Source organism: Passer montanus, unplaced genomic scaffold, assembly GCF_014805655.1.
Source record: "Passer montanus isolate IOZ18808 unplaced genomic scaffold, ASM1480565v1 scaffold145, whole genome shotgun sequence".
In the NCBI taxonomy this organism is placed as follows: Eukaryota; Metazoa; Chordata; class Aves; order Passeriformes; family Passeridae; genus Passer; species Passer montanus.
Genome location: NW_024361496.1, coordinates 162,824 through 177,320, shown reverse-complemented (window position 1 = coordinate 177,320; position 14,497 = coordinate 162,824). Strand labels below are relative to the sequence as shown.

Sequence of the window (14,497 nt, the reverse complement as noted above, 5' to 3'; positions counted from 1 at the left end):
CTTCTAAATCATGGAGTCAGAACACATTGTTCCCCACATGAGGGTCACCCTACATCAACAGGAGACAGTGTCAGGGCTGGGGAACACCCCATGCCTGGCCGTGCCCTGTCCTGGTGCCACTAATCACCCCAACCCTGCCCCCACCGTCCCCAGGGGTGTGGGAAATGGATTTGTAGGGAATTCTCCAAGCCTGGCAGAAGACTCACACAGTGTGCATCAGCTCACCATCCCCTGATATGAAGCCCAGACCCACACACTAAGAAGCACAGAACCTGAAAACCAGAAAAGCTAAAACCTGAGGCATCAAAACAAGTTTCAAAAAATAGCCTTGCAAATAACACTAGATACTTTGGAGAAATAGAACTGTGAAAGATGCATTGTAGTAGGAGCCACAAGGGGTAGTTTGAGATGATTGGCATTAAGGCATTTACAGCATGGTGTGGCTAAAGCTGATAGGCCAAGAAACACTTACAGTGTATTGAAATTAGGAAATAGTTGGCTTCTGATTGTGATGGCATGAATTATAACGTGTATTTTCTCACCCTTCACATGAGACTGAAAATGGAATAAAAGTTTTTAAAACACCTCTCAGCTGCCCCATCAGAAAAGGGCTGAGTCCAACACAGGGGGAGTTTGGTGAGCCAAGAGCTCAGGGGGACAAAGTTCTGAACCCCAGGGATTCCTGAGGGATTCCTGAGGGAACAGAACTCTGCTGACAGCCCTGGTGTGGGCAGGTGGGACACCCCAGGCCTTGGGGGGCACAGGGGGACCCAGCTCTGCATGGAGCCATCCTGGGTACCCCAGAGCCCCTGAGGACCCCAGGGGGCTGGAGGATCTGGCAGGACCTGCCAGGGGCTGCACCCAGGGCAGCAGCTCCTGGGGCCTGGGGAATACTCTGGGATCTCTTGGCTGTCAGGAGAGCTGATGTGGAGCTTCTCAGCCGTGCCAAGGTGGAAAATGCCCTGTGCAAGGCCAAGCTCAGCAGCAGAGGGATCAGCATTGCTGCACAGGGCTGCTCTGGGCTCAGAGGTGTCAGTGCCTCTGTTCCAGGCTGGGCACCTGTGCAGGTGGCCCTGGCAGAGACTGAGCCACCACAGCTCCACCTGGATGGACACCAGGCTCAGGGAGCAGCTGAGAGCTGGGCAAGGTGCAAGACAGGTCTGAGAGGATCCTTTGCACTGCACCAAGGAGATATAAATGATAATAATTCCATTAGCATACATAATATTCACATACTTCATGAATCACATTTCCTCCCTTCTGTTTGACATTATTAAAAAAATAACATGCATTTATTGCATTTTCCTATGCAATAAAAAGGAACCATTTCTCAGCAGTTTAAATGGAGAATTAGATCCAATATTACGATGGAGTCTTTCCATATGCTCTCTTGTTATTTAATTCTTGCATAATCTTTGCAATTAAGTGTTTAATAATGTTTGGTTTTTTTTCCTCACCAAATTAGGGACTAGTCTTTTGTTGCTTTTCCTCCTTCAAGGAATGAAGAGTTAGGTAAGAACTGTGGGATTGATTTCATCAACAAGCCTGCAGAGATTATTTTATTATTTTGTTCTGTTTGAAGGCTTGAGGAAGTAAAGCATAATGACCACAAAAACACTCTGTGGCCTTAATGTATGTCATCTGCCCAATGCCCACAGGAAAAAGACATCATATGTTATATATTTAAACCTGCTTCTCCAATGAGGTTCCTGTTTTGTCATTCCAAATTTTGAAAAATCACAGGAGGTATGTTCACAAAACCCATTAACAAATAAGATTTGTGCTCACACTTCCTGCACACTGTTTTGAAAATTGGTCCCTGAGGGCTGCCAGTGGCCCAGCATCAAACTGTGGGAACAGTGGGTCAAACTGGCCAGAAATTGCCACTGAAGGGTGAAGACACAGGGCCCGAGGAGGCACTGAGACCCCTGTGCTGCCCAGGAGCAGGGGCAGCCTGGGGGTTCAGAGGTGTGTGAGCAGCAGCTCTGTGCCACGGTGACCACCAGAGCAGAGACCTCCCTGAGCAGGCACCGCTGCGGGCAAAGGAAGAGAGCTTTGGCTCAGCGTGTTCTCAGCCCTTTGTGGGATTGTTGGGGTGTCCTGAGCAGGGCCTGGAGCTGGCCTGGGTGGTCCTTGTTGGGCCTCTTCCAGCTCAGGAGATTCTCTGACCCCTTGGTTCTGTTTCTCCAGGGGCGGGAGCTGAGGTGAGGCCCCAGCAGTGCTGAGCAGCCGGGCAGGAGCTGCTCCCTGGCCCTGCTGTCCCTGGGCCAGCCCTGGTGGCTCTCTGGGCTGCTCCACACTCAGGCTTTGGCCCAGGTCTTGCTCTGCACTCTCTGCTGGCTGCCCCAGCCTTTGCAGGTGTACAGGGCTGCTTTATTCCAGGTTGTTTTTCCCCAGGCTGTTTTCTCCCAGGTTGTTTTTTCCCAGGTTGTTTTTACCCAGGTCCCTTGGTTGGAGTTCATCCCATTCCTGTCACATTCCACCCACCTGTGGTACCAACCATATTCCCCCCCTGCATTTGTGTTTCTTCCCCAAGCTCCTGGAGACTGCGTGGAATAAAACAATCATTTTAGTGCTTGGTTCACCCAGGCTGGGAGAGCCCTCAGGAGGGCTCAGAGCAGGGCCATTTCCACGTCACATTTGGTTTCTCAGGGCCTGGTCCTTCCACAGTTTGAGCCCCTCCAAGGACAGAGATGCCATGGGACACGTGGGTGACTGTGTCACCCAGAGCTGCTCTGCCAGGCTGGAGACTGAGCTGGCATCAGCTGATTTCATTACACATGATTGATTTTAAGGATGGAAAGGGAATCCCAGGGAACCTGCTCAGGAGAAATCTGCTGGAGACACTGACTGGGAGGACCTGACTGCCACCCCTGTCCCAGTGCTGTCCTTCTGCTCCCTGCCCCTCTCTGCCCCTGGGGCACCTGCCTGAGGCTTCAGCAATCTTTGGGCTGCACATCTCCCACTCTTGGATGCACGTGGGGAGAAGCAGATGTGGCTGGGAGGCAGCAGCAGTGCCCTGGGACTGGCTCCCAGAGCTGCTCAGAGCTTCCAGTTCCCTCCCAGCCCATGGGATTCCCTGGAACCATGGGATGCCCTGGGACTGGCTCCCAGAGCTGCTCAGAGCTTCCAGCTCCCTCCCAGCCCATGGGATGCCCTGAGACTGGCTCCAAACCCCCTGGGGGTGCTGCCCTCCAGGAAAGCAGCTCCTTGGGAAGGTGTTTGTCTGTCCTGAACCCCCTGGGGGTGCTGCCCTCCAGGAAAGCAGCTCCTTGAGAAGGAGCTTATTTGCTTATTTGTCTGTCCTATGCTGTGTGAGCAGGGCAGGGTCTGGGCTGGCCCTTGGGGTGTGCTCACAGGGGCTTTTACAGGTTCCTGACAAGAGATAAGCAAAGGGCCAGGAGGGGACCCTGTGTGCTGGGGACAATCTGCTGGGTCACCCCTTTCTCCTTCTTCTGCAATCCCATCAGCTGGTGCTGTCTGTGATGAGTCCTGGGAGATCCGGGGGTCCTGGAGATGGGCAGGAATTTGCTCAAACCTGGGTAAAGTTGGTATTTGTGTGAGGAGTGTGCTCCAGCCCCTGGGTCTGCTGAGCTCAGTGCTGCAGCTTTTTACTGGAAATGCAGGGAGAGCCTCTCTGGGATGTGCTGCTCTGGGAGCAATCTTTGCTTCTTTTTTGCCAGGGATGAAATGTATGAGATGGTATTTCTTGTTGGGACCCAGATGTTTATTAGTTCTTATCCATGTTACAGTCTCACAAACCCTGAGTTCTGCAGCACTTCAACAAACCAACAAACTAAAAATGGAGCCCCATCTCTCTCTACAAGGCCTTTTAAGGATAAACTTTCCAATTAAGAAATGACACCTAATTATTTTTACTTTTAACTCAATAACCAACCACCCATGGCCTGCAATGTGCACTTTTTTATCCAATTACACAAAACCACCCACACCCATGGAGAAGAAGGTGAAGAAAAAGGTGAAGGAGAAGAAGAAGAAGGACCAGCCTCCACCCTAAAACCTCCATCTTGCTCTCTATATATTATTATATTCTAAGACACAAAACCACCCACACCCATGGAGAAGAAGGTGAAGAAAAAGGTGAAGGAGAAGAAGAAGAAGGACCAGCCTCCACCCTAAAACCTCCATCTTGCTGTCTATATATTATTATATTCTAAACCTTTCAACTCTAAGTCTTCCACCCTGTGATATCACACACCTCTATTCAAACTCCACACCCACAATCCCAGTTCTATCATTCCATTTTGGAAGCCTTCTCCACAGCCTCAGGTCAATGCAATGTTCTCCTGGGGGTCAGAGCCTGTCAGCACTGAAAGTTTGAAATTCTCAGTTTCCAGGGTTCCAGCACTGCTCTGGGAGTGTTTTCTGGCTCTGAACCCAGCAGCTGGAAGCAGATGAATTTGAAGAACTCTTTTTTCCCCTCCCCACAGCAGGACAGCTCCAGCCCTGTGGCAGGAGATCTCTGGGCTGTCACCAAGGGCACAGCTTGTCCCCTAGAGCACTCCCTGCATTGCAGCTCTCCCTTGCCCTCCTGAGGGATCGCCCATATAAAAGGGGACAAACTGCAGGGATCCTGGGTCCCTCTGTGCCCCTTGCCCTGACAAGGCACACGGAGGGATGGAGGAGGCAGGAAGAGGCTCTCCCTGTGGACAAACTGGCAGAGGATGGATTATTTTCACTCCGAGTTTCTAATTTCAGTCTAATCCAGTGTCTAAACCCACCTTTCTAACAATTTAGCCTGACAAAATTGTTAGAAAGATTGTACATTTTCCTCACTGGAGCCTCCAGCACACCAGGAGGTGCAGGAGGAGACCCAGGAGTGCTGCTGGTCGTGGTGGCTCCTGCTCTTCCTGAGCTCCTCCAGAGCCACGGCCAGCAGCACCCCTTGAGAGCTCCCAGCAACTCCAGTAAAGCTCTTTGAAACCACAACTGCAGAATCCCAGGATGGATGGGGTTGGAAGGGACCTCAAAGCCCATCCAGTTCCACCCCTGCCATGGCAGGAACACCTTCCACTGTGCCAGGCTGCTCCAAGCCCTGCCCAGCCTGGCCTTGGGCACTGCCAGGGATCCAGGGGCAGCCCCAGCTGCTCTGGGCAGGAGCTGTTGGTTACAAACATTGTCCTGCTTGGCTCCCTGACACAAATCAATGCCTCAGATTGATCCCTGGAGCTCTCACACAGCACTGGGGAAGCTGGGAGCCAGCAGGGAAAAAAGCTCACAGCTGGGATCCTGTTTGCCACCTGCTGCCTTTGGAAAAACCTGTCTCTGCCTCGAGGGGGTTTTCTTGCACGGTTTTGGGATGTATTTGGTGTTTTCCAGGTCTGGTCAATGTTTTGGCTCTGACCAGAGGCACTGGTGCATCCTGGCAGTGCTGGCCTGGGGACACAGTGCTGGGAGCAGCAGTTTCCATCCTGGCTCCTTCCTCTGTCTCACTTTTACCTGCTGTAATATTCACCATTTTAATTCTGGTGCTGTGCTGGCTGCAGCCCTTTGTGGGCAGAGGAACACAAAAATTCTTGGGATTGCCTGAAGATCAAGAGCAGCAGCAGGGAAAGTTTTGCAAGTCAAAGCATGCCATGGATGTTCACATCTGAGAGGGGAAATGTCAGGTCTTGACTGAATGTGGAGAACAGACAAAACCTGACAGAATTCCAATGAGGAGAGGGACTGGATAGCAGCTTTTCACTCAGGAATCCCCCTCTGAGCGTGTCTGGAGGTTGGAGCTTTTCCATAGAGGGGGCACCTGTGTCACCAGACTCCCCACCCAGCTCTGCAGTCCTTGGGGGTCAGCAAAACAGACTAAAAATTCATTTTTTAAAAGGAGATTCAGCTGCCTGAGCTTTAGAGGCTGATGGCCCCGCCAAGAGTGAGGACAGGGCAGGAATGGGATGTGGGGTTTGAATGTTTAACTCTCGCAGAAAGTGGAAAGATTTCACAGCCCAGTGTGACCCCTTGAAGCAGAGAGCTCTTTTTCCACTTGGTGTGCTGGAAAATGACCTCATTAAAGAGTGTGTATGAATTGTATGATCTGAATGAATTGTATGATCTGGTCGTGGTGGCTCCTGCTCCTCCTGAACTCCTGCTCTTCCTGAACATTTAGCACCCACAAGGCCAGCTTCTGTCCCATTAAACTTCCCCCTTAATGTAGTCACTAAGGGCCATAACCTTTTTAAAAGGCAAAAGTCCATTAGAAATCATCACTTATAATGTATTGTAATTAGGAAATAGTTGGCTTCTGATTGTGATGGTGTGAATTACAACATCTGTATTGTCTCACCCTTCACATGAGACTGAAAATGGAATAAAAGCTTTTTAAAACACCTCTCAGTAACCCCATCTCTGGGTCAGAAAGGGTTGAGTCCAACAGGTAACCTGCTCCATTTGCAGGTAATTTCCTGCAATAACCAACGCCCCTGCTGTCCCCAGGGGGAGATCCCCTTCTGTTCCCTGGGGGATCCACCAACCCTGTCCAGGTTATTTCTGTCAGAGCACTGGCATGGGGGGGAGTCCTGCAGAGAGATGCCACAGGGAGCTGAGAGGACAACGAGGGCATGGAGAGAGGGATGGAGGATGGATGGATGGATGGATGGATGGATGGATGGATGGATGGATGGTGGATGGATGATGGATGGATGGATGGATGATGGATGGATGGATGGATGGATGGATGGATGGATGGATGGGTGGATGATAGATGGATGGATGGATGGATGGATGGTGGATGGATGGATGGATGGATGGATGGATGGATGGATGGAGGAAGGGATGGAGGAAGGGATGGAGGGATAGAGGAAGGGATGGAGGGATGGAGGGATGGCAGGAAGAGGCTCTCCCTGTGGACAGACTGGCAGAAGATTGATTATTTTCACTCTGAGTGTCTAATCCCAGGGATATTGAATGGGAAGGAGTTTCAGGGGTGCAGTGATGCAGCAGAAAGGGAAAGCCAGAACATGGAAAATCCAGGGTGAAGCATTAAGGGCAGTGTTGGGAGGAGGCTGCCCTGCTCAGTGGGAGTGTTTGCACTCAGAGAATAATGGCCAGCATTTTATGTATTTCTCATTGTGCCCTATCAATCATTTTAAAAATTGCCAAATGACACCCATTAATGACAGATCATCCTCCTAAAGAGGAGTATTTGGTTGTGCTTTATCTTCTTGTGCTCTAAAAAAGTCACTGTGAGATGGGGTTTTCCTGTTTCCCTTTAAAAATGCACCCAGACCCTTCAGATTTAATGAAACTTAGGGGCAAAGAGGGGAGAACATCACTCAAGCCCCAAGCATTTGTTCAGAGCTTGCATCACCAGGTGGTTTCTTCACTGAAAGCTGGAGCCACATGTGCTTGGTTGGGGCAGATTTTTGTGTCTAAACCCCAAATGTGTTTCCTCCGATCTCCCAGTGACCTACCCAATAACTGGTGCCACTTGTGCCATCTCCAAGTCCTGAGTGCTGCTCAAAAACCCCAAAATCCATCAGCTGGGCTGAGTTTCCCACGTTGAGCAGCCCCAGGAGCCTCCTGCCCTGAGCACTTCGGGGTGGGGATGAGCACAGGGCAGGTGGGAGAGGAATCCCACTGGGGCAAGGACACGCAAAGCAGGGAGATGTCCTGGGGTGGGACAGCAATTCTGGGCAGGGCTGTCTCCTGAAGCTGCTGCCAAGCACAGAGGGGTTGGGAACCAGGGGTTTTCCCCACTGAAGGTTGGTCTGCTCTGCCAGTGGGTTCCTGCTCAAACTCTTGTTCCCTCTCTTGTGTTCAGGACCCATCTTTTGTAAGAAGAACTAATTTACTGCTCTGTTAGAGTTCTAGACAATAAAAAATTTACACCTTCTATACTAACAAACTCTAATCAAACCCAAGAAAACACTACATTTAACCTAAAGCTGTGGAAAAGGCTTCCAAAATTAATTGATAACACTAAAATTACAAGTGGGTAGTTAATTTAAAAGTGTGTAATATCACAAAGTCAAAAACCTAGAGTTTGAGGTTTTAAAATATAGTAATATAGATATGAAATAAAACAGAAGTTTTAAAAAGAATGAATCCTTCTTCTTTACCTTCTTCTTCCTTCTTTTTCATGAACTTAAGTAGTATTTTATAATTAGACAAAAAAGTCCGCATTGTGGACTTCGAGTAATTAATTATTAAGTTAAAAATAAAATAATTTAAGTGCAATTTCTTAGTTAGAAATTAGTTTAACCTCAAAAAACCTTATAACAAAAAATAGTTAACCATTTTATACCTCGTTAATAAAATACTACAAAACTCACTACCTATGAAACTATAACATGGATTAAAAAAAAATAAACATATAAACTTAAACACAAAATATAATCTGAAAAACTTCAGTCCCAACTTCAACAAAAAAACCAAAAAACCCCTAAAAACCCAAAGACAAAACCAAGAAAAAAAAAAACAGAAAAAAACCCCAAAACACAACATTTAATGTTGTCCTGTGTGAGGAGTGAACTCATGACCTTCAGATTATGAGACTCCCAAATCTCCATGGAGATCACCCCCAAATCTGGGCTGGCCCTTGGCAAGCACTGGCCTGGGTGGCTCCTGAATTTGGTGAAACATTCCTGGGCTCTGGGCTGAGCAAAAGCTGCTGTGGGAATCCCTGTGCTCTGGAAGAGGCAGGAAGGAGATCCTGGAATTCCCAGAGCTCACCACTCTGGGATCCCCCTCTGCTGGCTCCTGGGGCTGGCAGTGCCTAAAATCCACCTGAGCAGAGGGAGCTGAGCTCTGCCTCAAAGCCTTGGGGGGTTTTGGGGTTTAGAAGGAGCAAAAGCAGAAAAGGAGGTGAAGGTGTGGAGCTGCAAGGGGTTGTTCATCCCCATGGTGAAATCAATTCCTCTCTCCCAGGGTTAACCCTCCTCACGTTTGCTGCTGTTTCTGGTCCCACAGCCATTCCTGATCCCCACAAATCCAAACTCACCAGCTCCCCATGCCAGTGGGGTGCTGCCCAAGAACTGCCCCCTCCAGCTGGCTGTGCTGAGCAATTCCCACTGCAGCTTCCCCAGCGAGTCCCCAGCCAGACCTTCCCTGCCCCACACAGCCCAGCCCTGCCCCCTGATGGGTTTTCCAAACCTTAGATTAAATTATGTGAGTTTTTTGGGCCATTTGTCTCCTCTCACAATCTTCACTCACAGTTGCTGGGCTGAATGTGCCCAGTTTGAACCCAAACCAGTTTGAACCCTCTCCTCATCAACTCACTGGGCTGGGCCAGGGTGGGCTCAGCACATCCAGGGGCATCACTGGTGGCACCAGACTGGGAGTTCTGCGTCCAGAGGGACACTGGAAAGGGACATTGTCCAGGAGATGTGACCATGTGCTCGGGGTTAGGTGGCTGAGGGGTCCCAGGAGAGGAGGAAGGGCTGGGCAGGGTCAGTGGGCAGGAAAAGAGGTTGAGGGCGTCCAGCAACAGCCCACAACCACTTGTGGGGCAGTTCCAGGTGTGGCAGAGCCAAACTCATCCTGGGGCTGCCAGATGATGGGAACAACTGGAAGTGCAGCTGGAAATTAGGATGGGTAGAGGAAAAAATCCCTTTGCAGGTGCCCAGCAAAAAGGGGGGATCTCATCCATGGGGGTCTGGGTTGGACACAGCCCCTGCTGCCCTGGGGTAGTGTTAGGGATGTTTCTGCCCCAGGGGAGGTTGGACTACAGACCTGGCTCAGGCTGAAAGGTGTAGCTGGGTGTGAATTCCATTGCCATCTGTCAGAGGTGGGACAGGTATCTGCTGTTAACTGGGCAGGTTTCTTTATCTCTCCCACAGCCAATCCTCCCTCCAGGAGATCTCTGCTGTCCATGGGCCATTGATTATTAATTATCTTCTGTCCATGGCCAGTGAGGGTCCCTGCATGGCTGATCAAATTCCAGCATCCCATGGGGAGATGCTCCGCCCAGGGCAGGAGCCAAGCATCCCTACCTGGATACAATCTGAGCCTGGAACAGCACAGCAGCCTTTGCCCCCTGCATTCCCAGAGGAGCAGCTTTCTCCTGCCCTGCATTCCCAGAGGGAGAGCAGGCCCATCTCCAGCAGCCCTGGAGCTTCAGAGGAAAACTCCCCCCTTGTGCAGGATCCCTGCTCCAGCAGAAGCACAGCTGGCACTGCAGGAGGGCTGAGCCCCCATGGGATGGGACTGTGCCCCCACCCTGACACACAGGGGGCCAGGGCATGTTCTGACTCTGTTCATGGTTGTTTTCTTTTTTTGTACTATTGCATTTGTATTTTTAATTTTTCTAATAAGAACTATCATTCCTATTCCCATATCTTTGCCTGAGAGCCCCTTAATTTCAACATTATAATAATTCGGATGGAAGGGGTTTTGCATTTTCCATTTCAAGGGAGGCTCCTGCCTTCCTCAGCAGACATCTGTCTTTTCAAACCAAGACACAAGGCAAAGGAGCAAACTGCATTTCAGCAGGGAGAAAACAGCCCTATTCAGGGGTGTTGCTGTTGGAGCATTCTCACTCTGGCCTGTTTCACATCCTGGGTGCTCTGAGGGGCTGAGTTGGCTCCTGTCACCTGGGAGAAGCATCTTCCTTCAGACAAGAGCATGGAAAATCCACACCCAGCTCTGAAATGGCCAAATGGCTCAGTTCCCCTGAGAGTGGTGGATTCCACTGCAGTGCTGCTCTGCCTGGCAGGGAGTGAGGGCTCTGGGCGCTGGGAGGGATCAGAGCCACCAGGGAAGTTTAAGTTCTTTGATATGGAAGATTTTAGAGAAATGCAGACATTGGCAGTGCAAACAGGTGCAGACCAAGGGCAGAAGAGTCTCAGCGAGGGGAAGGTTTGTTGGGGGTGTGAAATGACTGCCAGGAGGTGTTGGGTGCATCAGGGTTTCTGAGAACACAGATTTCTGCAGCTTTCCTCCTAAGCTGACCCTGAGCTGAAGGGATCTCCTGTCCCCCTGTCCCTGGGCAGGGTTCAGTGCTCCCCTTTAAACTCCAGGGGCTGTAACCCAGAGAAAATTCCTGAGGAACTGGAGGAGAGAAGGAGGCACTGAGGGGGTTCAGGTACCCTCGTACATGGAGAGTTATTGTAGAGAGGAGGTGTCACAGCCCAGAAAAGCTCCCCACAGAGAATCAGGGAAGGACTTAGATGAGGTCAGCTGAGCCTGCCCCTGAGTCCTGGACAGTGCAGAGCACATGGGCCTTAGCTGGGTGAAGGATGACCAAGGACTGACCCCTAGGAGTTCTGTGGTGAGATTTTTGCCCCAGAAACAGAAATAAATCTTGTTTTATTAACTTTTTTTCTCTTGCTTCCTTTTGCCCTGTAGACATGGCATGAGCTGCTCTCCCGTGTGTGCTGCCAGACCTCAGCTGCCATTATTTTGTAGTTTTCCAGAATCGGGTAGCTGCAGGTGGCAGCTGAGCTGCAATAAATGGAAATAAGAGGGTATCTCACAAGACCCAGGTGTTCCCCTGCCACTGACCCTGGGTTTGGGGTTGCTGAGTCAGAGTTCTGATGGTTTGGGAAGTCAAAGGGATTTTTGCTTTGATCCAAGGACATCACAGAGCCACAGGATGGTTTGGCTTGGAAGGCACCTTAAAGATCATCTTGTTCCAACCCCCTGCCATGGGGAAGGATGTCACCCACTAGACCTGGTCACCCAGGGCCCATCCAGCCTGTCCTTGAGCACTCCCAGGGATGGAGCATCCAGCTGCCATTCCTGACTCCACTGAATGGGTGGGGAATGCTTCCAGGGAGGACCAAAGGGAGCAGAGGTGGAGCTGCAGGTCTGAGCCCTTCTGAGAGGGGGAATTGTTGCCCTGACCTGGCTGCATCAAAGCCCTTCTGGGTGGAAACCAGCCAAGTTTGGGTGAGGAAATGTAAAACCAACCCTCAGAGGACACCTGAGCTGCAGAGTCCAACTCTTGTACTGGAATTGTGTTTGGGACATGGGGAGCTCAGAAATTCCTGTGGAAAGGACAAGAGGAATGGGGGATTCCAGAGGATCAGGTCCTTCAGGAATACTCTCCCTGGGGGGAGCAGGGACCTCTCTTCTCCCTCAGCACCAGGCAGGATGAGCTGGGGAAGGAGTGACCAGCTCCAAGTTGAGCTGCCAGCCAGAAAAAGCCATTGTGACCCTGTGGCACTGAGCAAGGCCCAGGAAATGCTGGCAGAGGAGTCTGGTGAGGTGTCAGGGGGTGTGAGCCACAGCCTGGGCACAAATGTCACCTCTCTGGGAGCAGGCAGGACGTGTCACAGCCCTGGAGCTGCTGCAGGCTGAGCCTCAGTGACATCTCCAGGGGGATGCAGCCACCCTCTCACACTCAGCAGAGGTAAATGAGACATCCAGGGCCAGGAGGACAGGGTGGTGTTGATGGAATTGGATTCTTCAGCTCAGGATTTGCCTACAGCTTCCCTCCTGGACGTGTTCAGGGTGGTTCTGTCCTGTTTCCCCCTGGAGCTGTGGCTGTGCTGTCTCACCCAGGCTCTGCTGCAGGAGCTGGGGTGGTTTAAGCCTCCTCCCTGTTGTAAATGGGATGTTAAACACGGGCAGGGGACAAAGGAGCAGCAGCAGTGAGCTGAGGCAGTGGCTTATGCTGACAGTTTGATCAGTCTATTGGAAAGGCTTCTGAGAGATTATTTAGTTACAGTGGGAAGAAGGGGAAGATTAAGACTTTGTGTCCAGCAGAAGAGGGCAGGACAATAGCTGGTGAGTGGGGATTCAGACCAGGGGGGTGCAAAGGCACAAATCTCACACCAAAAGAGCAGTGCCCAACATTTGTTGCAGATTCTCTTACACTGACTGCCCTCAAATCCAGCCTGTGCCTGTCTGAAAAAAGCTGCTGGAGCCAGGAAAAGTGAATTTCTCACCCTCAGGGTGAGGGGATCACATTCAGGGGTCACACAGCCCTGCCTGCCTTTGCAAGGGGGATTCTTCCTGCCCCCTGTGCCCATGAGGAGGGAGAGCCCCTCAGAGGGTGTTGTGCTAGCACAGGAGCTGTTGTGTAGTGGGGGATCAATATTATCAACAATCCTGAATATATCAATATTCTCTGGCTAAAGTTGAGTCCTCCAGGAGCCTTTGGTGAAACACCTGAGCTCTGCAGGGCATGGGCAGGCACAGGAGTTCGGCACACCACGAGTCCAGGGCAACTCAGTAATTTCAAATAACACTGTGGTAATTGCAGAGCACACAGGGATCCCAGGCTCCCCCGTGGTGGAGGAAGGACGGAGGTTCCCTATTGTATTTAGGGAGTTTTTGAATTATTGGTATTTGATTTTATTGATTTAGAAGGTTGAATAATTGTTTTATTAAAATGATATTATATTATTTATGTTATATTTTAAGTATAGACATATTCTATTCTATTCTATTCTATTCTATTCTATTCTATTCTATTCTTATATTATTGTATTATATTGTATTATATTGTATTATATTGTATGATATGATATGATATTATATTATATTGAAAAATTTGTAATTGTTTGAGATAGTTACGATATAGCTTTGATTTAACTGGTTAAGGAAATAATATAAGTTTTACTGGGGTTCAATTAACTAAATTATTTTAGGGAAATAATTTTCTTAACACATTTTACATGTGTAAAAATAACAGGAGCAGTAAGTAGAAAGAAAAATTGTTTTCTCTTCTTCTTTTTGCCCTTCTCTAGGAAAAAACTTGTGAGATAGAATTATGTCTCTCTGTTCAGAGAATGTGAATACTACAGCTCCCCAGATGAGCTGTGCTGACCCCTCCATTGCAATGGCTCACGCTGCTACAGGGTTCCTTGAACCCACAGACACTGAGGAAAATTCCTCTGTCCCCTGCTGATTTTTTCCCTTACTGCTCTACTTCTTTGTGACCCAAACAAGCTTTGTAAAGAAATCAGCTTTAAACCTTTCCCAGGTGCTCTGTCTGCAGCTCGTGTTGCAGAAACATCCAGAGTCTGCACACCCCAGAAACATCCAAATCTGCAAACCCCAGAAACATCCAGAGTCTGCAAACCCCAGAAACCTGGGGCTGCTCCAACCCCCCGGTGAGGCTGCTCCCCTCCATGCCCTGCTGTGTCCATCTTCTTGGCACCTTTCTCACAGTCTCTCTTGGGTTTGGAGTCCTGATGGCTCAGGAGCAGAAACAAATTCTGCTCCACAGCCCTGCTGTACCTCAGGCTTCCTCAGAACTCCAAGTTCAGTGTCCCTGGGCCAAACCTGGGTCATTTTATTGACTTTTCACAGGTTTCCTGCCCACCCGTTGCCTCTCTTGGTTCCCCATCCCTACCAGAGGGAATTTGCTCTGCAGACCCAACCCTGGTTTGGCATTTCCAGAGCTGCACTGGAGAACCATGGAATCCCAGAATGGTTTGGGTGGGAAGGGACCCTAAAGCCCACCCAGTGCCATGCCCTGCCACACCTTCCACTGTCCCAGGCTGCTCCAAACCTCATCCAAGCTGGCCTTGGGCACTGCCAGGGATCAACGGGCAGCCCCAGCTGCCCTGGGCACCCTCATAGTCAGGAATTCCTT

The 14,497-nt window shown here is 50.1% G+C and overlaps 1 protein-coding gene across 1 annotated transcript in view; it reads right to left on the bottom strand.

The window, feature by feature from the left end:
- Nucleotides 1-14,497, bottom strand: part of WNT3 (Wnt family member 3) — a 48,854-nt gene that overhangs the window by 14,352 nt on the left and 20,005 nt on the right. The gene's annotated exons all lie outside the window — the stretch shown is intronic.